We start from the raw sequence: 24,570 nt of genomic DNA, 5'->3' as shown, positions 1-24,570 counted from the left end.
AGTGGCGTGATCTCGGCTCACTGCAACCTCCAGCTTCCGGGTTCAAGTGATTCTCCTGCCTCAGCCTCCCAAGTACTGGGATCACAGACGGGCGCCACCACACCCGGGTATCATGGTTATGCTTGATTTAAAAAGTCATTCAGATGATCTAGAGTGAAAAATACCTGCTACTCTGTGTGTTTTCCTTAATAGCACTGTTCAAGTGATTATCTGATTTGAAGGCAAGACTTAGGTTCCAATCCTGGCTATGCACTTCCCATCTCTGCAACCTTGGGCAAATAATTTAACTTAGTACTTTGTGACCTTCAAGTGCCTAATCTGAAAAATTTGATTATTACCACCTAATGTAGAGTCAATTGTCATTTATATGCTAGACATTCTGTATTTAGATTAGGCTCCACAGATGAATTGGAACACAAGGCCTTTTCTCCACTTGTTTACAGTACTGTCGACCATTGCCTCATTTGTTAAAACTCTTAACTCGAACATACCTCTGTTATATGCATAGTTATCCTACTTGAAACATTTGACCCAGTGGCTCATGCCTGTAATTCCAGAACTTTGGGAGGCTGAGGCAGGAGGATCACTTGAGCACAGGAGTTTGAGACTAGCCTGAGAAACTTAGTAGAGACCTTGTCGCTACTAAAAATAAAAAATTAGCTGGGCATGGTGGCACATGCCTGTAGTCTCAGCTACCTGGGAGGCTGAGGATTGCTTGAGCCTGGGAGATGGAAGCTGTGGTGAGCTATAATTGTGCCACTGCATTCCAGCCTGGGTGACACTGAGACCGTGTCTCAAAAAAAATATATATATATATTTTTAGTATACAATAGTATTCCTTAGTTGATTATGAATTCTTTAAAGTCTTTAGCCCCCACCCTTCTTTTTTTAACTTTTATGAGGACACTAATCTCAAGTAGTGTCCCTTTTTGTCTCTGCATCTAGCACAGTACCTGGCGCATAATAGGGATTAAGTGTTTGTTGATAGAAAAAGTTTTGTGAAAATAAAGTAAGATACTGTAAGTGGAAATATTTTGTAATGGCTTGATATCCTATTTTTAAAAATTTGATTCTTATTTTGCATCGTTAATGCTAAAATGATTTTGAGACTTTTAGTCAGTATATATTTTGGAGACTGCAAGTTACTTTAAGTCATACATTTTAAAAAAGAATTAGGGCAAGCCATTTTGTTTTTCTTTAATTGACCATTATGTGCATTATAATAGTTGATAAAGTACATTGAGGACCTAAGTAAGTTTTTTATTGAGATTGAGTTTTGCTGTGTTGTCCAGGTTGGAGTGCAATGGCGCAATCTTGGCTCACTTGTAACCTCCGCCTCCTGGGTTCAAGCAATGCTCCTGCCTCAGTCTCCCGAATAGCTGGGGTATAGGCGCCTGCCACCACACCCAGCTAATTTTTTGTATTTTTGGTAGAGACAGGTTTCACCGTGTTGGCCAGGCTGGGCTTGAACTCCTGACCTCACGTGATACACCCGCCTTGGCCTCCCAAAGTGCTGGTATTACAAGAATGAACCACTGTGCCTGGCCAATATGTTTTAATGCAGTGCTAAATGATTAGTGTTTCCAATTTATAATAGTATACATCATTCTAGTTTATTCTGTTTCTTTTTAGAGAGCATGTACATATTTCTATAAATATGGTGTTATTACCCATACATGGATTTTTGAAGGCTATTTATAAGCGTAAGTGTCCATCAACAAGCCTTCAAGACTTGAAGTTACAGCATTTCAGTGTGTATTTTAATCAACTTGTTGGCTGTCATAACCAATGAGTTCTACCCTGACTTCAAAACTCCTACTCATTCTAACCGTGGGCAGTGCTCTGAATAAATAGATGTACCTTGTGCTGTGTTCTTAAGGTCAGATGAACTTAATTTAAAGATTTTATACTGGTAAACATGTGTGATGCCCTGGAAACCTAAAGTGAGTTTTCACAGTAGCCCATCTCTTGAAATTCTCTCTTCAGTTGTAATTTAAGCTGCTTTGTGTCCTTAGAGAGCAGGTTCATAGAGATCATATGAAGGTCCCCTACTTTTTTTGATTCTCAAAAACCAAGTGCTTCTAGTAGCCTTGTAAATAGGAAATATATGCAAATGCTATCAATTTCTAGGACCCCAGTATTTTGTGATTATGTTTGTTTTGCATCCTTGGCTGCAATCAGATTGAACTGTTTCTTCCTCTCTGAACACACCCAGCAACTTTTTAGCATTTTTGCTTTGGTTTTTTGCCTATTTGAATTGATACCCCTCTCACATCTTGTATCTATTATTTTTATTATTATTTTTATTTTTTGAGGCAGAGTTTTGCTTTGTCACCCAGGCTGGAGTGCAGTGGTGCGATCTCGGCTCATTGCAGCCTCCACCTCCACCTCCTTGGTTCAAGCGATTCCCTGCCTCAGTCTCCTGAGTAGCTGGGATTATAGACTGGTCTCAAACTCCTGACCTCAGGCAATCCACCCGCCTCAGCCTCCCAAAGTGCTGGGATTACAGGTGTGAGCCACCGCGCGTGGCCTGTATCTCTTGCAACTATATATATACGCACTTAACTTTCTTCTAGTGACTCCTTTAAAATTTTTACTCCTTACTCTCCTATTCTTCTGTAACATATTTCAGGATGACTTTCACATTCTGTCTTATGTAATTAGTTGTTTACATTTTAACTTCTTAACTGCATTTTTGGCCTCTTCAAGGTAGAGATCTCATTCTTTTATCTTCACATTGTCTGGCACAAGGCTTCCAACATAATGCATTGTACATGGTAGGTGTACGTGGTAGTGTGTTTTGGTGTGACACATTGAGAAACAATGTTGTGAAATAATATTAGCATCTTTTGCCATAATTTACTTGTTTTCATTTTTCAGGGGTTGGCAGCTGCGTGTAGAATATAAGTTTTTCAAAATTAGGCTCATTAAAATCAGCTACTTAAGGAATTGTTAAGGCCCTAGAATATTTTAGTTAGTTGGTTACCCCAAATTTAGCATTTGGAGATTATGTTTATTAGTAGATGATGATTTATTTATCAGTACATATTTATCAAGTGCTTACTGTGTGCCACAGTTGTGCTTGGCAGAATATAAAGGGGACCTGAAAGTTATTCCTTGTCTTCCAAGTTCTGTTATGTTTCATATAGTTGATATTTAACTTAATCCATCACAGCTTATTTGTCTAAAACTGTATATAGGAGTATAGTATTTAACATAGAGAAATATTCTGTAAATATTCTAAATGTAGATTTTCTGCATTTAGAAAATCTGATATTAGAATGTAAATTAAGGAACATGAATTAGGGCATGATTTGTGGCTATACTAAATAAATTGTTGAAGCGTCTTCATTTACAAATATTCAGCCAGGTGCTGTTGCTCATGCCTGTAACTCCAACCCCTAGGGAGGCTGAGGCAGGAGGATGATTTGAGCCCAGGAGTTCAGGACCAACCTAGGCAACACAGCAAGACATCATCTGTACTAAAAATAAAAAAAAAATTAGCCTGATGTGGTGGTGCATGCCTGTAGCCCCAGCCACTTGGGAGGCTGAGGCAGGAGGATCGCTTGAACCCAGGAAGTTGAGGCTGCAGTGGGTCAAGATCATGCCACTGCACTCCAGTCTAGGCCACAGAGTGAGACCCTGTCTCAAAAAACAAAAATATTCATCAGCAGCTAATGTGAGTGCATATCTGGTTCCATACAAGATCTGCCCTCTTAGAGGGTGCTGAAAAAGAAGAGATTTGTAAAAGGAGATTCCTCATCTTGAAATGTATTTTGCTGTAGATGAGTTCAAACTTACGACAACAGCACACAACATCTAACATTGTGCATATTTGTTATTAAGTACAAGATTGAGTTTTATACAGTGGGTACTTGGAAGTTTAGAGAGGTTCAGTTCTGGGTCGAAGTTACTTAGGAAGACTATGAAGAGAGGGGCTTAAACTGGCCCTGATTGTTTGGAGGAAGGTATGGAAGAATGGGGAGCTTAAAGGTGTAATTGTCGTGAGGATCTAATATTAAGGTAAATGGGCTCTCTGGAGTAGAGGGTCCATATATATGAAATAACAGGAAATTGGGCTGAGATTATTGAAGTTCTTAAATGGGAGATCACGGAATTAGATTTAACAGATGATGTTGAATGATTGTTGATCCCTGAATAGGTGATGTGAAAAAGGTATACAGAAATATTTATGAATGAACTGAAAACAAAAATAAAAGTGCTTTTAGATGTTATTTTTTATGACAGTGCTTCCCTTTCTGGTACTAAATATAAAAGTTTTTGTGTTAAGCTTTGGAGGAGATAGAAGTAGTGAAGGTAAAGCTTCTTGTTTTTTCCTGTTGTTTAAAATGTTAAATAAGCAGGAGCTGGTTTATTGTCTAAATGACTCACACCAGTCCTCTGTTGGACAAGACGTCTTCCTTTAGTGGAAGCTATCAATCATTTTGTCTCAGTACATTCAACTGTTGATTGTTCAGATTTTTTGTAATTCAAAATATTTTTTGATGCCTAATGCATGATTTTTTGTGAGTTGTCCTCAGTAATTTGTAAGTCTTATACGGGGAAACTTTTGCTTAGCATTCAATACAGTGAAATTATGTTTAAAACAAAGTGAATTGTGGCTTAAATATTTAAATACTTTTTTTTTCTAGCCATTATTGACTCTGGGATAAATATGTAAATACTTTTAAAAAGTACAAATTTATATTACGTAGTTTAATCAAATTAAATATTCTAATAAAATATTTGCTTTGCACTCTGCATAGTAGAGTTGTTACCCCTTTGTTTTTAAAACTTTATTTTGACACATAATATGTATGTATTTATGGAGCACTTAGTAATGTGTCAATACATACAATGTATAGTAGTCAGACCAAGGTAATTAGCATACCATCATCGCAGACATTTATCATTTCTTTGTGTTGGGACATTCATTATCTTCCCTCTAGCTATTTGAAACTATGTATTAAACTATAGTCACCCTGCAGTGGAATAGAACAGGAGAACATACTCTTCCTATCTAGCATAGTTTTATATCCTTTAACAAATACCGTTACTTTTATACAAGTATGTACACAGGATTTTAAAAATGAGAAGTTAGGTTATATGGTGGCTGAAGAGAAACTAAAAAAAAGTTTTTTCATTGTTCTGATAGCTATGATATTTAGCTTTCTTTAGCAGCTTTTATTTCTAGTGTGTTCTTACAGACTTTCCTAATTGCAGTTTGGATTAATTTGATTCTTATGTAGAAAGCAGAGATGCTAGCTATGCAGATTTATGACTCAGAATTGTACCTGTTTGTGTAGTAAGGAAGGTTGTATTGTCCAACATTTTGTGGACTTACTTTAGAATAAAAATATTCGTGAAGTCTGTATGTTTTACTGCTGTAGCACAAGAGTGCCTATTTTTCTGCAAAACAGCCACCCAGCTTCATATATTTTTTCCTTTATGAAGCATGTATTTTCATTTCTTCTCACCTAGGGGAACAGCTTAGTCTCAAGGGAATTTGACCCTGATCTCTATCCCTCCACCCCAGGTCCAAATGCATTTGTGCCCTTCCCCCAGTAGATGGCAACACGTAGGCTGATGTTTAAGAAGATTCAGTAGTCTTAACTTCTGAATAGGTGATCAGACCTATTTGCTAATTATTTCTCAACTGTCATTAGTAATGTTAGTGTTGATTTTCACATTCTGGCCTCAAAAATCCTTTCAGAAAACTAGAGTGTTAATTGCAGAGTTCATCTTTTTTACTCTACTCTACATCCTGCCTTTTGAAAAGTGTTGCCTTTCCAGTTGCTGCTATGAACTAAGACTTGGGGTATTTCAGCCTTTGGTGTGGTGCTGTAAGATAATCTGCTTCTGCCTCTTCTAACCATCTAGTATTACTTTTCAGCTGCCTGTATATTAGGCCATGACGTTTTTTCCAGGTATCTTGTCATTACAGAAACTAAGGACTACTGAAAGGAATTGCTGAAGAGATAATATACCATCATTTTATATTTTCATTGTGGTACCTGTTTTAATTGACACTCAGTTTATTTCTTCAGTCAGTTAAGGGATTGGTAAACTTATGTTTGCTGGAATACCAGAGTTTCTTTCTCTTCTGTAAAATGGGTCTACTACCTAACTCACGTGTTTACTGATATTCAGCCATAGTGTTAAGGTTTTGTTTCTTATTACTAAAAAAGAAAATGAAGGTGATTTGTAATTACAGAGTTAACTTCTGAGAGTTCACTGTATCTCAAGAAACTTAGAACTTTTTCATGATTCTTGCTGAGTTTATTTAAATTTTTAATGCAATAGTAAAGGATTTGGGAAGTTTTCCATATTTCTTCAGACAGTCGTAAAGTTAGGAATGGCTTAATCTATCTATAGTTATTTTAAGGAGTGTAAAATCAAGGACTTAGTAAAACAACAGTTCTAAAAAAATTCTGGAATTGTTTCTATTTTAAGGGCTAGTATTAGAATCATGGCTCAAGGAAAGAAGTTATCTTGGTTTCAGCAACTGCTGCATTTTGCTCTTAAAGGTGTTGCTTGAATTGTATGTAGCAATACTCTCAAACCTAGAAAAGCAATCATTTAAGGCATCTCAGTGAAGTTACTCTAGCAGTGGATATAGAATTAATACATGTGAATTATAAGCAAATGGTATATATTATTAAGTTTTTTTTGTTTTTAGAGTTGGGTGTCTCACTCTGTTTTTAGAGTTGGGTGTCACCCAGGCTGGAGCATAATGGTACAATCATGGCTCACCATAGCCTTGAAAGCCCTTGGATCTTGTGATCCTCCTGCCTTCATCTCCTGAGTAGCTGAGACTACAGGCTCACGCCACCGTACCTGGCTATTTTGGTGTTTTTTGGTAAAGACAGAATTTTGGTTGCCCAGGCTGATCCTGAACTCCTGGCCTCATGCACTCCTCCTGCCTCAGCCTTCTAAAATGCTGGAATTATAGGCATGAGCCACTGTACCAGGCTTTTTTTTTTTTTTTGACAAGGTCTCAATGCTATCACCTAGGCTGGAGTCCAGTGGCACAATCACTGCTCACTGCAGCCTTAACCTCCTGGGCCCAAGTGATCTTCTCACCTTAACCTCTTGACTAGCTGGAACTGCAGGTGTTCACCACCACATCCAACTAATATTTTAATTTTTTTTTTTTTTTTTTTTTTTTTTTTTTTTTTGTGGAGCCAGGGTCTCCCTATGTTGCCCAGGCTGGTCTCAAACTCCTAGGCTCAAGTGGTCCTTCCACTGTGGCCTCCCAAAATGCCGAGATTACAGGCATGAGTCACCACTCCTGGCCTTTATCAGAGTATAATAAGTATTTTTGAACACTTCTTATTTCAGGCCCTAGGCCAAGATTTAGGATATAAAACGTAGTCCTTGGCCTGGAGTTTACAGTCTTTAAGGGAGAGTGGTAAACGTGGACAAAACTAACATATAAAATCTCTTTTTTTTCTTTTTTGAGACAGAGTCTCACTCTGTCACCCAGGCTGGAGTGCAGTGGCGTGATCTCAGCTCACTGCAACCTCTGCCTCCCATGTTCAGGTGATTCTCCTGCCTCGGCCTCCTCAGTAGCTGGGACCATAGGTATGTGCTACTGTGACTGGCTAATTTTTTTTATTTTTTGTAGAGGGATCTCATTATATTGCCCAGGTTGGTCTTGAACTCCTGGCCTCAAGTGATCTGCCTGCCTCGGCCTCCCAGATTGCTGTGATTACAGGCATGAGCCATCATGTCTGGCCGCATAGCCTCCCAAAGTGCTGGGATTACAGGCATAAGCCACCATGTCCAGCAGCATGAAATCTCCTTTTTTTTTTTTTTTTTTTTTTTTTTTTTTGAGACGGAGTCTTGCTCTGTCACCCAGTCTGGAGTGCAGTGGCGCAATCTCGGCTCACTGCAAGCTCCGCCTCCCGGGTTGACGCCATTCTCTCCGAGTAGCTGAGACTACAGGCACCCACCACCACGCCCAGCTAATTTTTTGTATTTTTGGTAGAGACAGGGTTTCACCATGGTCTTGATCTCCTGACCTCGTGATCCGCCTGCCTCGGCCTCCCAAAGTGCTGGGATTATAAGCGAGAGCCACCGTGCCCGGCCTAAAATCTCTTAAACTGAATTGTGAGACGTTACGCAGATGCTTCATAAGATGACCAACTGTTTGGAATAAAGAATATGGTAAAAATACTACCAAGATATTTCTCAGAATAGTTGCATTATTTGCATCTGTATGTATTTGTCCACCTTGAATTCAGATTTAAATTCCTGGTTCCCTTTTTGATGTGTCACTAAAAAAGGTATATAATATAGTCTAATGATCTAGGTCAGTCCACTGGTGTGGAAAATAAATGGGATAAGAATATTAAGAAAAGGCATCTTGAATAATATTAGTAACTAAGCTGTATTGAATCCTTCCCTTGGCTCAGGGCTGGGCCCGTAGTACCTTATATAGGTTAGCACAGTCTCTGCTGGTGGAGGATAATGTGATAATATATAAATAATAATAAGTTTAGTGAAGTGATTAAGAGCGAACACTGAGATTCAGTTTAAATCTAGGCTCCAACATTACTAGTTGAATAAACATTTTTTTTTTTTGACACTAGTTCTCCCATCTGTAAAATGGGAGTAAAAATAGTATTTATATCCTGATTGTTATGAGGATTAAATTAGTTAATATATGTAAAACATTTAAAACAATGCCTGGTATAGGATAAGTGCTTGCATTTGTAAGCTATTATTATTATTATTTTGTTATTTTTTTCTAGAGATAAGATCTCTCTGTGTTGTTCAGACTGGAGTGCAGTTGTGTGATTATATCTCACTGCAGCTTCGAACTTGTGGGCTCAAGTGGTCCTCTCTCCTTAGCTGCGGAGTAGCTAAGACTACAGACATGCGCCACCATGCCTGGTTAATTTTTTATTTATTGTAGAGATGAAATCTTGCTATGTTGCCCAGGCTGGTCTTGAACTCTTGGCCTCAAGCAATCTTCTTGCCTCAGCTTCCTCAGCATTGTAAGAATACTATTTTTAGTAACCATGCCGTTTGAGAGACAGTGTTTTTATTTTCCTTTTCTTTGCATCTGAAAAGACAGTTTTGAGAGGATGGATTTTTCTGATAGTATCTCGAATTATTTGAGTGGTAGACTTTTAGAGTTGAAATGAGATCATTGCGAGTGTTACGGACTCTGCAGCAAGATGAACTTGGGTTCTAGTTTTTCCTTGTTTGACCTTGAGCATGTTACTGTGTAAAATATAGAACATACATACTTTTCAGGATTCTTTTCAATTTTTAATAAGTAAATGAAGTTCTTACCTAGCACAGTGCCTGGTTCCTAGTTAAGTGATCAAATAGTATTTGTTTTATTGTAAATGTTAATAGTTCTCCTAAACAGTGCCCTATTTTCACAGTTGGTGGCAATCTATAAAGTTACAGTCAACAGTGTGTATTTATTTTTAAGATGTTATAATTTAGGTTTTGAGTAAATTTAATGGACAATTAAAGTGGAACCTAAAAATTGAAAGGAAAAATAACCCTGACCCAGATTACACACTTAGAAAAGTTTTGTGGGGGGGCTGTTTCTAAATTTGATTTAGATTCAAGTGTTTTATCACTGCTAATTATAGTCTCTTTGACTACTTACAGTTTCAAATAAGGTCAGTGTGAGCAGTGTGATATGGCATACATTTTTTGATGTCTTTATTTTGATATAGTCTCAGATTTATAAAACTCTTGCAAAAATAGTATAAGGAACATCCCATATTCCTCTTTACCTAGTTTCAAGGTCTTTTTTTAATTGCTGGAGGATAAATTTCTTAATTTTTTTCTTTTTTTTTGTTTCGAGATGGAGTCTTACTGTGTTGCGCAGGCTGGAGTGCAGTGGTGTGATCTTAGCTCACTGCAACCTCCACCTCCCAGGTTCAAGCAATTCTCCTGCCTCAGCCTCCTGAGTAGCTGGGACTACAGGTACCCGCCACCATGCCCAGCTAATTTTTGTATTTTTAGTAGAGACAGGGTTTTCACCATATTGGCCAGGATGGTCCTGATCTCTTGACCTCGTGATCCACCTGCCTCAGCCTCTCAAATTGCTGGGATTACAGGTGTGAGCCACTGAGCCCAACCTAATTTCTTTTTTTTTAATTAATGGAAGTCTTTTTTTTTCTTTTTTTTTTTTCAGAAATAGATGTAAAACCTGATGAAGAAAGATTGATGCAGTAAACAGTAAACATGTTTCTTTTTTTTTTGAGACAGTCTCACTCCGTCGGCCAGGTTGGAGTGCAGTGGCACCATCTCAGCTCACTGCAACCTCCACCTCCCAGGCTCAAGCAGTTCTCCTGCCTCAGCCTCCAGAGTAGCTGGGATCACAGGCGTGTGCCACCATGCCCAGCTAATTTTTGTATTTTTAGTAGAGACAGGGTTTCACCATGTTGGCCAGGTTGGTTTCGAACTCCTGACCTCAGGTAATCCGCCGACCTCGGCCTCCCAAAGTGTTGGGATTACAGGCGTGAGCCACTGCGCCTGGTCATGAACATGTTTCTTCATGTGATTCTTCAACAGTTATTATATAGGTGTTGATTTTTCAGAATGTTCTGAATGCACTGTAATGTTTTGTTCCTGAGTTGTGGCCGTCATTAGTAAACATTGGTTTATTATACTTAGCCTTAAGGCCCTCATTGGCTATTGGATACTCCTAAATGGCCTGCTTTTTATAGAGCTTAATTGCTTTGTGCAGTGCATGTGTTCTCTCCTTGCTCTGATTGGTGGGCGTCTTGGTGTTTAGGCACTGTGAGCTACACCCTCCTCCCCCAGCTTTTAATATGCATTGAGTTGCAAAACTACTTTCTAGACTTGCGTACCTTAAGTTCAGCGTAAAGGCTTGCATTATGTGGCTTTAAGACAGTGATAATTTTGGTAGCTCAAAGGTATTTTTAAAAGTATATTCGTTATTCTCAGCACTTTGTTACCTGAAGGGATCAATAACGCTTTTGTTGTTTTTGAAGATGGTTTAAACCTTTTGTGTCTGAAAACTGTTTTAAGATACTGCAGAAAAGACAGAAAAATAACTGAGGGCCTTATTCTACAAGTGAGGGTCTGTGGTGTGCTGGGCATACATTATTGTGTGTAACGTTTTGCCCTTGACTGTCTCAAAATATAACTTCTCTCTTCCTAAATGACTTTGTCTTTTTGCCTGCTATAACTTAGTAATGACTCCTATTATCTGCACTTGCCCACTTGAAGAGTCTTTTTAAATACACTTTTTCTTTTTTGAGACGGAGTTTTGCTCTTGTTGCCCAGGCTGGGGTGCAATGGCGCGATCTCGGCTCACCGCAACCTCTGCCTCCCACGTTCAAGCGATTCTACTGCCTCACCCTCCCTAGTAGCTGGGATTATAGGCATGTGCCACCACTCTGAGCTAATTTTGTATTTTTAGTAGAGACGGGGTTTCTTCATGTTGGTCAGGCTGGTCTCGAACTCTCGACCTCAGGTGATCCACCTGCCTCAGCTTCCTGAAGTGCTGGGATTACAGGCATGAGCCACTGCGCCTGGCTTAAACACACTTTTTATTTTAGGTCACTTTCAGATTCACAGAAAAGCTTCAGAGATAGAGTTCTCCTATACTGCACATCCAGTTTCTCTTTGTGAAGATCTTAACATTAGTATGGTACATTTGACCCAACTAATAACCCAGTATTGATACATTATTATTACCTATACTTTATTTGAATTTTCTTAATTTTCACCTAATGTCTTTCTGTTCTAGGATCCTATCAAGGGTGTCACGTAACATGTAGTGAATGACTTTTTAAAACTTATGCTTTTTGAGGCATTTATTTCTGATTATAAAGCATAGAGCAATTGTTAAAATTTGAATAAAGGAAACTAAGAACCACCCCCAATTTTACCACGTCATATAACCACTATAAACATTTTTGTATGTAGTCTTTCCTTCTAGCCTCTGTTTTAATAATAGATCATACTGTTTTTCCTTATGTTATTATATGATGAACATTTTCCTGTTGCATTATTAGTTCTTCATTAATGTCCTTTATATTTACTTAACCATAATTGTTAAAATCTTTTCCCCTTTGTCAGATTCAATTTTTTTTTTTTTTTTTTTTTTTTTTTTTTGGAGATGGAGTCTCACTCTTGCCCAGGCTGGAGTGCAGTGGCATAATCTTGGGTCACTGCAGCTGTACCTCCTGGGTTCAAGCGATTCTCCTGCCTCAGCCTTTCAAGTAGCTAGGACTACAGGCTCACGCCACCACAGCTGGCTAATTTTTGTAGTGTTAGTAGAGACAGGGTTTCACTATGTTGACCGGGTTGGTTTCGAACTTCTGACCTCAGGTGATCCATCCTCCTTGGCCACCCGTGCTGGGATTACAGGTGTAATCCACCACACCTGGCCAAAAACTATTGTTAATAATCCTTTTTAAAAAGATTAGCTTTGTACTCATCTGTGAAGCCATGCTTTTTTAAAAAGTTAAATTTTTTTAATTTTTTTTTTTTTTGATACAGGGTCTTGCTCAGTTGCCCAGGCTGGAGTGCAGTGGCTCCATCTTGGTTCACTGCAGCCTTCACTTCCTGGGCCCAAACTATCCTCCTGCCTCAGCCCTCCTGAGTAGCTCAGACTACAGGCGTGCATCACGATGCTTGGCTAATTTTTTTTTTTTTTTTTTTGTATTTTTGGTAGACACAACATGGGGTTTCACCATGTTGCCCAGGCTGGTCTTGAACTCCTGAGCTCAAATGATCTGTCTGCCTTGGCCTCCCCAAGTGCTGGGATTACAAGTGTGAGCCACTGCGCCTGGTCAAAGCCATGGTTTTTTTTTTTTTTTTTTTTTTTGAGAGAGAGTCTTGCTCTTTCGCCCAGGCCAGAGTGCAGTGGCGCAATCTCGGCTCACTGCAAGCTCCGCCTCCTGGGTTCACGCCATTCTCCTGACTCAGCCTCCCGAGTAGCTGGGACTACAGGCGCCCACCACCGCGCCTGGCTAATTTTTTGTATTTTTAGTAGAGACGGGGTTTCACTGTGTTAGCCAGGATGGTCTTGATCTCCTGACCTCGTGGTCCGCCCACCTCGGCCTCCCAAAGTGCTGGGATTACAGGCATGAGCCACCGTGCCCGGCAAAGCCATGTTTTTAAATGAAATTTTCCTCCCTTACCTTTTGTATTACCTTGGAATATCTTATATTAACTTGGGATACTTGTATTGTAATATCTTTTGTATTACCCTTGTGCAGGATGTGGCTCTTTGCTTGTGGCAGCCCAATGGGAAGAGTAAGAAAGACTCCTTTTTGTGGCTCACAGGCTCCTACATGGCTGCCTCTCTGACATCATCTCCTGCTTTTCTTGCCTTCTACTTGCTCTTGCTCTGTGGAACGTCATCTTCTAGATCTTAATGGCTATGTCTTTATGCGTAAGGTTTTAGCTCAGATGGCCTTACTGGGTCACCCTATCCATAATAATTCCTTTTTCTGATAGGAACATTTTCACCTGCAAGTAAATGGAAAACTTGACCAACAAGGCCTTAAACAGATTAGGGTTTGTTTTTCCTTGCACGACATGGTTCATTTGCACAGTGGTTCCAGCAAGGCTGTGTTTCTGCTCTGCCATTCTAAGCAGCAAGTGGTTCTCACGGTTACTGAATGGCTGTCAAGGCTTGAAGTCATTGTGTCCATTGCATTTGAGTCAGGAAGAAGAAAAGATACTGTTGTGTTCCTATTGTTGTTTATCTAGAAAGCAAGAGTATTCCTAGAGGATGCCTAGCCTGTCTCCCTGTATATCTTATTACTGACAACTGGATCATACTTCTGGCAAAAAAAAAAAAAAAAAAACACACACACACAGTAATGGTATTTTGTACACAGCCAGGTTTAGACCATTGGCTTTTAAATTCTTCTAATATGCAGTCTAATATGAATGACCTACTGTGTGTCACCACTGTATGTGAAGGCATATCTGTGTAACTGAAGTAAGTTGGACGAGCTGTGCTTAATGATTATGCATGCTCTATTTTCTTTTCTCTGTTTCATTTGAAAGTTTTGCTTGGGACCTTTTAAGTCTGGATGCCCTTAACCTTTTTTGAAGCATAGATTCTTTAGCAGTCTGAAGGTCGTGGATACCTCAGAATAATATTGTTAAATTCACAAAATTAATACCCGTAAGATTGAAAAAACCAAAGATCTCAAAATGTTGAAGTCCAGCTCTCAAACTGTGAAAGCTGGTATGTAATCAGTAATACGTTTGTTAGCACTGCCAGTAACGATCTAGCAGCTTCTCAAAGTAGTTGAGTGTAAAGGATAGTTTGAGGTATTTGCAGCAATTGTAATCTGATATAATATCTGTGATTTCTCCCGGTACAAACTTAAAGGTATCGCCAATAATGCTGTGGTTTGTTGCCTATTCATATGAGAAAGAAATGTTAAAAATTTTTTTTTTTTTTTTTTTTTTTTTGGGGTCGGGGGGACAACGAAGTGTCACTGCATTGCCCAGACTGGAGTAGAGTGGCGCGATCTCGGCTCACTGCTACCTCCACCTCCTGGGTTTAAGTGATTCTGCCTCAGCCTCCCGAGTAGCTGGGACTGTAGGCACAACCACTATGCCCAGCTAATTTTTGTATTTTTAGCAGAGGCGGGGTTTCACTATGTTGGCCAGGCTGGTCTTGAACTCCTGACTTCAAGTGATCCACTTGCCTTGGCCCCCCAGAGTGCTAGAATTACAGGCATGAGCCACCACGCCTGGCTTTAATTTCAGTTAGAGATTAGTGAAATTATTTCTTCTATTCCAAGTATAAGAATCCTCATTATGAACCAATGGTCTAAATTGATTTCATGCCTCTAATCTTGAAGTATGAAAGAAATAACTGGCTTTAGCCCAATCATGACTCATCCCTGAGGGCGAGGGAATAGCCTGCTTCCTGGGAGGTAAAGGCGGTTGTAGCCGGATTCTTTTGCAGGGAAGAAAGGTGGGGTAGTTGGAATTTGGATAGGGAACCCTGTCTGCTACCATCTTCTGTCTGTAGTCTCTACTTATTATCTTCTTCTCTTCCCACTGCTTAGTTTTCCTCACAGAACTGTCTGATAATTGCTATTTGTCTGCCGACCCTGATAGAGTGTATGTTCCTCGAGGGAAAAGACTGTCTTAATACCTTCCAGTTCCTAAAAAGCCGTTCTGAAGTAGGGTAACAGTAAAAATAAAATTCGGTTCTCATTTTTTTTTTCTTTTCAGACAGTCTCATTCTGTCACCCAGGCTGGAGTGCAGTGGCTCAATCTCGGCTCACTGCAACCTCCGCCTCCCAGGTTCAAGCAGTTCTCCTGCCTCAGCCTCCCAAGTTGCTGGGTTTACAAGTGTGTGCCACCACACCTGGCTAATTTTTGTGTTTTTAGTAGAGATGGGGGGGTTTCACCATATTGGCCAGGCTGGTCTTGAGCTCCTGACCTCAGGTGATCCACCCGCCTTAGCCTCCTAAAGTGCTGGGATTACAAGCATTAGCCACCTCACCTGGCCAAAGTGAGCCACTGCGCCTGGCCAAAGTTTTCTTATTATGTAATACTTTTAAAGGTGGGAAGCATTTTCTGAACAAAATAGAATTTTTAAAAACAGCTTTATTGAGCCGGGTGCAGTGGCTCATGCCTGTAATCCCAGCACTTTGGAAGGCTGAGGCGGGCGGATTACCTGAGGTCAGGAGTTCAAGACCAGCCTGGCCAACATAGTGAAACCCTGTCTCTACTAAAAATACAAAAATTAGCCAGGCGTTGTGGCACATATCTGTAATCGCAGCTACTAGTGAGGATGAGGCAGTAGAGTTGCTTGAGCTCGGGAGACGGAGGTTGCCATGTGCCAAGATTGCGACGCTGCACTCCAGCCTGGCCGACAGAGCAAGACTCTGTCTCAAAAAAAAAAAAAAAAAAAGCTTTATTGAGATATAATTCACATGCCATACAATTCACCTATTTACAGTAGGCAGTACTTTTTTTTTTTTTTTTTTTTTTAAAGACAGAGTCTTGCTCTGTCGCCCAGGCTGGAGTGCAGTGGCGTGATCTCAGCTCACTGCAACCTCTGCCTCCCAGGTTCAAGCGATTCCCCTGCCGCAGCCTCCAGAGCAGCTGGGACTACAGGTATGTGTCACCACGCCCACCTGATTTTTGTATTTTTAGTAGAGACAGGATTTCACCATGTTGGACTGGGTGATCTCCAGCTCCTGACCTCAAGTGATCCACCTGTGTTGGCTTCCCAATTGCTGGGATTACAGGCGTGAACTACCGCGCCTGGCCAAATTCTATTAACTTTTAGGTTAAATTTTAGAATTAATGTTATGATGTGCTGTCTTCTTTGTTAAAAATCTTACCAAGTGAAAAATATCTTAATCATCTGTAGTATGGGACTGCAAATGGAAACTGTTATTTGGATTTCTCTTTAGGAAGAAATACCCCATTGGCAATTTCAATTTACTATTTCTACTTAAATTATTTGAATTTAAACATCTCGTTAACTAGCAGATACGTTTGTTGGTTATGATAGTGTCACTTCAAGAAGGTTAGATAGGAAACAGTTATTGGAAGATGCCACATTCATTTCAGAACCAAATTCAAGTATAGTGGTGACCCTACTTTTTGTGAAACAATTTACCAGGTTTCTGTTTGTTTTTTAATTCCCAAGTTGTAGAAGTTCAACTAAAGCAAACATGAGATGTGTGATGGACTTTTAAGAGCTTCCTTTGTATGACAGTCTGTACATAGTGTGTTAAGTTCTCAAGAATCTCTCCTTAAAAACTTTGAAGTTCTTTTGTGCAACTGTGTTTTGAATAAAGCCATGTCAGTTAAAAACAAACAAAACAACAGAACTTCCATACACTTTATATGAACAACTTGTTTTAAAAGACCTATTAGCGCCTTCTATATATTTGGTATGCAGTTTGTTTGGAAGATTATAGGTGTGAATTGTATCTTTGGGTTGTTTTGTCATTTCAGTTGTTTCCATGTTTTCAGGCTTTCCTTTCAAACCTATCCGCAGTTATGTATTGCTCAGCAGTTATATATTGCTCATTCATTCATGCCCCTAGGCCTTTCTGAAGTTGTCTCTCGCTAGAACTCCCTTTTTGCCTCCCATTCTAGACCGTTTCACTTCTCTTTTGGGGAAATACCTTATTTTCATGAGTTCTTATATACCAGCCCTTCCTGGAATGTGTATTGCCACCCATAGGGCTCGGGTTGCTCTTCTCTAATAGTACTTAAAGTAGTAGTTTGTCACCTTTTACTCCAGTTACTTGTTTCCACTTTGGTCTTCCTTTGGTCTGAGCTTCCCAGCATTCTTTTAAATCTTGCATGCATCCTACCAAAGATTCCAATATCACCCCTGGCTATCTGCACACCTTACTTCAAGTTGTCTTTAAAAGAGGGCTTGGGCTAGCTCGTGTCTTTCACAGCTGATAGCACAGGGTAGAATCTTGGTCTAGTTTATTCTAGCTCATTCTTGCTGGTTTTCCTGATTTTTTTCTACCTGAGGAAAACCTTAACTGTTCTAACACTTCGGAGGTGTGGCAGTACCTCCTGTTTCTTCTTCTTTTTACAATTTTAACTATTTTTCTATTCCCTGTGGCTGAAAAAGTGATTGCATATAGAAATTTGGTGGCTAGACCGTGTGTTGTGGCTCGTGACCAAGGTGGGTGGATTGCTTGAGCTCAGGAGTTCGAGACAGGCCTGGAAATCTCATCTGTATTAAAAAAAAAATTTGATGGCTGTGGTTTTGTTTAGCCCTCTTTTTCTTGCTTTACTGTTTTCTCAATATTTTTCTCTTTTACTTCAATAAGGAATGGGAGAAGAAAATATACCATTTTATTATTTCTTGATGATGACTTTTAGTGTATTCAGCAATGCTGAGCACAGTGGCTCATGCTTTGGGAGGCCAAGGTTGGAGGAGCGTTTGAAGCCAGGAGTTTAAGACCAGCCTGGGCAATAGTGAGACACCTCCCAACCTCTGTCTCTACAAAAAATAAAAATAAATTAGGTGGATGTGATGGTGCACACTTATAATAGCTACTGGGGAGGCTGAGGTGGGATGACCACTTGAGCCCAGAAGCTGGAGGTTATAGTGAGCTTTGATTGTGCTGTTGCACTGCAGCCTTGGTGGACGGTGGGACCCTGTCTTTAAAAAAAAATTAAAAAAAAAATGCTATCTGATACAAATTTTAGAGAAGAATCTAATCTTCTTTTATACTGTGTATTATCACTTAAAAAGTTGATTTTTTATTACTGTATATAGTATAATACAAATAGAAAGTTTTGATATGAATTTACCTTTTTAAAGGTCAGTATATAAGTAAATTGGCCTGAGAGTCAGGCGACTGGAGTTCTAATTCTAATCCTTAGATGCTTGAGCATAGATGAATTTCCTTTGCATCTTACTTTTTGTGTTAAATGTGAGTAACGCTTTCTCTTGCTATAATTCTGGGGTTATTAGGGTTAAAGAGAGAGACATATGTCAGAAGTCTTTGTACACTGTTGTTACTTCGTGTGCTGTGGCTTAATTTTGTCTTTGTTATGGGGGAAATCTCTGAATGAGTCAAGTTTACACTAATGTCAATTTGGAGGTGTAAAAAATAAAGTGGGACTTAAAAAAAATTCAAACATTAATTGAATGCCTGCTTACTTAAGACTATTACTTGACATTGACTTGTCAGTGTGTGTCTAATGAAATCCTTAAGAATGGAATTAGGCAGCTGGGCCTTAGAGAAACCAGTATTTCAGAAACTATCACCTGTTGTCTCTACTGTCTCTGTCTGCTGTCTCTCTCTTTCTCTCTAAAGACTGCTTTCTAATTTGACTGTATTAAATACAGCCATTATAATGCCAAACTTAGGTTTTACAATCTAGGTACCCAAAGAGTCTTGGGAGGAGACTCTCATTGGTCCATCATAGGTTGTTTGTTGAGTCTCTTTTTTTTTTTGAGACGGAGTCTTGCTCTGTCCCCTAGGCTGGAGTGTAGTGGCGCGATCTCGGCTCACTGCAAGCTCCGCCTCCTGGGTTCACGCCATTCTCCTGCCTCAGCCTCCCGAGTAGCTGGGACTACAGGCGCCCGCCAACACGCCCGGCTAATTTTTTGTATTTTTAGTAGAGACGGGGGTTTCACCGTGTTAGCCAGGATGGTCTCGATCTCCTGACCTCGTGATCCGCCCGCTCGGCCTCCCAAAGCGCTGGGATTACAGGCTTGAGCCACCGCGCCCAGCCGTTTGTTGAGTCTTGAATCCTAGTTAACTTGTGGCAGGTGTTGTGACTATCTGGAAGGGTATTAGGTATTATGTTGCAGCATTCATAGGAGTCTGTGGGAATGTAGTGGGGAGAGAGAGGAGGCAAACATGGTTGTCTAACGTAAGTACCCACTTGTAGAGGCATCTAACGAAATGTCTAAGTTTGCAAAGTGCCATGGGGCTCTTCAGAGTTGTAATTATGCAGAAGTATAGAGAACTTTAAGACAAGAAGATTTTGTAAAACTTGAATGGATAATTATCCTTATTTATTTAGAGACGGAGTCTCACTCTGTCGCCCAGGCTGGAGTGCAGTGGCACGATCTCAGCTCACTGCAACCTCCGCCTCCTGGTTCAAGCGATTCTCCTGCCTCAGCCTCCAGTGTAACTGGGATTACAGGCACATGCCACCACACCTGGCTAATTTTTGTATTTTTAGTAGAGACAAGGTTTCACCATGTTGGCCAGACTGGTCTCCAACTCCTGACCTCAAATAATCCTCCCGCCTTGGCCTTCCAAAGTGCTGGGATACAGGCGTGAGCCACTGCAACTGGCCCGTTATTTATTTTTTGGTTGTCTTGTTATATTGGTTGCTGAGAGAAGTGTTTTAAAATCCACTTTGGATTTGGGTATTTTTTAGTTTTTTAATATGTAATATTAGGCCTTGTATATAAATGAAGTGTATATAAATTGAGAATTGCAGTGTCACTGGATTAAACCCTTTTTCACTATGGAGGTACTCTTTTTATCTCTAGTAATGCCTTTTAATGCCTTAAAAGACTTTTTAAGAGTAGTTTTAGGCTCACATAGCAAAAATCAGCTGAAGGTACAGAGATTTCCCGTACACTCCTCTACCCCACAACATGCATAGCCTTTTCCTGTGATTAACATCCCCCACCGAAGTGGTACATTTGTTACAGTCAGTGAACCTACATTGACATGTTATTACCCAGAGTCCCTAGTTTACATTAGGATTTATTCTTTTTGCATCTTCTATCAAATTTGTAATGACATACAGCTACCATTGCAGTATTATAAACTGTAATTTTTACCACCCTAAAAGTTTTTGTTACTTTTAAAAACAGAGTCTTATTGTAAAGTCTTTTTTAGATACTACACCAGCTTTGCCTAGTGTTTGTATGGTATTTTTCATCTTCTTTCATTCTGTATTCTTGTTTCTTAGATTATCTCTTGTAGAGTATTTTGAAAGCCTAGTCTGATTAACTAGAGATGGAGTTTTACTTCATTTTATTTTCTCATTTGTTGCCTTCATAATAGTTTATTATTATTATTTTATTATTTTTGAGACGGAGTCTCGCTCTGTCACCCAGGGTGGAGTGCAGTGGCGCCATCTCAGCTCACTGCAACCTCCACCTCCCAGGTTCAAGCGATTCTCCTGCCTCAGCCTCCCTACCATGCCCGGCTAATTTTTATATTTTTAGTAGAAATGAGGTTTCACCATGTTGGCCAGGCTTGTCTCGAGCTCTTGACCTCAGGTGATCCACCTGCCTCAGCCTTCCAAAGTGCTGGGATTACAGGTGTGAGCCACCACGCCCGGCTGAGTTTATTATTTTTAATAGAGAGATGATTCTAGTCTCTGCCTGCCTGTTTTACAAAGTAAAACAGTATATTTAACAAGGTCTTTTTGTGGAAAATACAATGACCTGAAAATGATAACTCCGTTTACCAAGTTCCTGTTGGCTTTAAGATACTGTCATTTGAATAAATTTTTTTGAATCTTACTCTATAGTATAATATAGAGTTAATATTCATTTACATTTAGCTGTTTGTCACCTTTTTTTTTTTTCCGGGCCACTTTCTTTCTGCTGGTGGAAACACTGTTTTAATCTGACCAAAACTTCATTCATAGGAGATAATTTCACTTGGTGTAGAATGTTTTATTTTATTATTTTATTATTTTTTTTTAGAGATGGTGTCTCACTCTGTTGCCCAGGCTGGTATGAAGTGGTGCTGTCATGGTCACCGTAGCCTCAAAATTCTGGGCTCAAGTGATCCTCCTGCACACCTCTACATGTGGCTAGTTTATTTTGTTTTTGAATTATGACATGTCTGGGTTTAGATGTCTTTTATTTATCCTGTTTGAGCTCAGTTGGGTCCCTTGCATCTGTGGATTCATATCATTTACTGGTTCTAGAAAATTCTCAGCCAATAATATTTAGATATGTCTCTCACATTTCTTCACTCTTCTACTTCTGGAATTTTTATTAAACTTATATATGAATTTCTCACTTTATTCTCTGCATATCTTATTTTTAATCTTTTGTTCTTTCTGTGATATATTTTATATAATTCCTTCTGTCTTCCACTTTGCTGTCTTTGTCTAATAGGCTGCCAGACCTGTCTGAGCTTTATTATTTTATTTTTCATATTAGAAATTCTGTTTGGTTGTTTTCCAAATCTATGTAACATTTAATAGTTTTTCTGTTTCATTTATCTTTTTCATGTTTGTCGTTTATGCGTCTACACATTGTGAGCATTTTAAGATCTGATAATTCTCCTATCTGAAATGTTTTGTGTCTTTTTGCAGGTTTTTATTCATGGTGCCTTGTTTACTTGAGTGTTATGTATATTCTGTTCATTGTCCTTAGATTATGTGTAACATTTTCCGAGGCCTAAAAGTGCCTTTCTCTAAAGGTTTACTTTGCTTTTGTCAAGTATTTAGATGCACTAAGAGCTTGCCACCCAAAGTATGGTTCTCAGACTGGCAGAGAAGTTTTTTTAGGAAACATGGCACCTCAAGTTCTATCCCTATATTTTAACAAGAATGTGAATTTTAACAAGATCCATAGGTAATTGTTAGGCACGCTAAATATTGAGCATCGCTGCGTTAAGTGATCAGTAAGATTTGAAGTTCCTTGGATCATTCACCTGATTCGAAATATGCCTACAAATCTTGGCTAGGCATGTATAAATTCTCAGGTATAGATTTTCTTTTCCCCTTCCTTCTCTTCTCCTGATGTCTCCTCTGTCTTGCTTGCTTTTTTAGCAACAAGGCAACTTTCCCAGCAGTCGGTTTGGGATGGGGTTCAGGAATATTTCTGGTCATCTTCATCATGAAAGTGTATCCCATAGTTTTTTTTCCCTTATTTCATGAGTTGAGAGTTGATAAAGGCCTTTAAAAACAATATTAAATTGTGTCATCCTTACACAGGGGCCATGCTATTCTCCGTATAGTTCCACTTTTAGTGTATGTGCTGCCGAAATGATCACGATAAAGACTTTTTTTAAAAAGCTTGAAATAAGATTAGATTCTTGAGTATTTTGGGTTTGGAAAGTCGGCAGGGGGGCGGTTAGTTTCAAACACAAATAATCAGCGTCATTAGTTATTAGGGAAATATATATTAGAACAATAATAAGATACTACTACACACCCAGCAGAATAACGAAAAAAAAAAAAATTTTTTTTTTGAGCCGGAGTCTCACTCTGTCACCGAGGCTGGAGTGTGCAGTGGTGCCATCTCAGCTCACTGCAGCCTCCACCCCTCGGGTTCAAGTGCTTCTCTTGCCTCAGCCTCCCGATTAGCTGGGATTATGGTTATGCATCACCAATCTGGCCACTTTTTGTATTTTTAGTAGAGATGGGGTTTCACTATGTTGGCCAGGCTGGTCTCGAACTCCTGACCTCAAGTGATCTGCCCGCCTTGGCCTCCCAAAGTGCCGGGATTACAGGCATGAGCCACCACACCTGGCCTAGAATAACCAAAATTTAAAAGACTGGCAACACCAACTGTTGGTGAGGATATGGAGCAACTGGGACTTCTATACTTGTTAGTAAGTCTGTAAAATAGTACAGTTGCTTTGGAAAAAAGATCTGGAGGTTCCTTTAAAAGTTAATTATAGGCCGGGTGAGGGGCTCACTCCTATAATCCTAATACTTTGAGAGGCTGAGGTGGGCAGATTGCTTGAGTCCAGGAGTTTGGGACCAGCCTGGGTAACATAGCAAGATCCTGTCTCTACTCACCTCCATCTTCCCACAAGAAAAGCCAGGCATGGTGGCACACACCTATACTCACAGCTACTCAGAAGGCTGAAGCAGGAGGATTGCTTGAGCCCCGAAATTAAAGGTTGCAGTGAACTGTGATTGCACCACTGTACTCCAGCCTGGGTAACAGAGTGAGACTCTCTACCAAAAAAAAAAAAAAAAAAAAAATAGAAGTTAATCTAATCTTTCTTATGATGATCTAGTGATTCTACTCTTAGTTAATTCTGCTCAAAAGAGATGAAAGCATATATCCATGGAAAGACTTGTAGAAAAATCTAGCAGCTTTAAACTTAACGGGCAAAACTTAGTCCATCAACAGAAAAATGGGTAATCAAAATGTTCGTATTCATACAGTAGAATATTCAGCAATAAGAAGGTAAAAATATTGATAAAACTCAGCAACATAGATGAATCTCAGCATATTATTATGCTGAGTCAAGCCTTACACAAAAGAGTACATATTATATGTTTCGACTTACATAAAATTCTAGAATAGGCAAGACAATGGTAAAAAAAAATTAGAACAGTAGTTGCAGAGTTGAGAGGTGAAGTGCAGGGACTGATTGGGGAGGAGTGTGAGGAAAGTTTCTTGGGTGATAGACTGTATATCCTGGTAAGGAGTTGGGTTACACAGGTGTGTGTGTTTGTCACAACTCGTTGAATTTTACACTTAACACTTGGGCATTTCGTTGTTGAATATTTAACTGAAAACGTGAAGCAAAATTTGAAAACTGTTTTATGATACACAAAGTATAATGATGCCTGCAGCTTACTTTGAAATACATCAAAAAATAGGATGGATAGATGGCAGACACAGGGGTACATAAATGAGGATATGGATACATATGTAATAAAGCATGTGTGAAACTTTTCATTGTAGAAGCTAAATGGGACTTACAGGTATTGAGCAATTCTCAACTTTTTTGTATTTTGAGAAATTTTATAATCTGCATGCAGGGGAAAGGTAGTGAGAAGTAAAAGAAGAATCAAAATGGAAAGTTCAGGAAGATAATTCAATTTGTATAACTAGTCTATTTTACAAATGTTGTTCAATTTATGTTTATGCCTGTTTGAAGACGAGTGGTAGCTGTAGTCTTATTGATTTGAATATGAATATGGCTTTTAATTTTTTTTTTTTTTTTTTTTTTGAGGCAGGGTCTCACTCTCTCACCTAGGCTGGAGTGCAGTGGTGCAATCTCAGCCCACTGCAGTCTCCATCTCCTGGGCTCAAGCGATCCTCCCACCTCAGCCCCGAAAGTCGCTGGGACTAGAGATGTGCACTACCATGCCCGGCTAATTTTTGTATTTTTTGTGGAGAAGGGATTTTGCCATGCTGCC

At 39.4% G+C, this 24,570-nt stretch overlaps 1 protein-coding gene and 1 non-coding gene across 51 annotated transcripts in view; one reads left to right on the top strand and one right to left on the bottom strand.

The window, feature by feature from the left end:
• TRIP12 (thyroid hormone receptor interactor 12) overlaps positions 1-24,570 on the top strand; it is a 150,587-nt gene that overhangs the window by 6,206 nt on the left and 119,811 nt on the right. The window lies entirely within an intron of this gene.
• Positions 22,356-22,460, bottom strand: LOC129488941 (U6 spliceosomal RNA). Its single transcript, XR_008659781.1, has one exon. It is a non-coding gene; the product is annotated as a U6 spliceosomal RNA (small nuclear RNA).

Source organism: Symphalangus syndactylus, chromosome 8 (assembly GCF_028878055.3).
Source record: "Symphalangus syndactylus isolate Jambi chromosome 8, NHGRI_mSymSyn1-v2.1_pri, whole genome shotgun sequence".
Taxonomy (NCBI): Eukaryota; Metazoa; Chordata; class Mammalia; order Primates; family Hylobatidae; genus Symphalangus; species Symphalangus syndactylus.
Note: the sequence above shows the minus strand (reverse complement) of the source record. Positions and strands in the feature narration are given on the sequence as shown.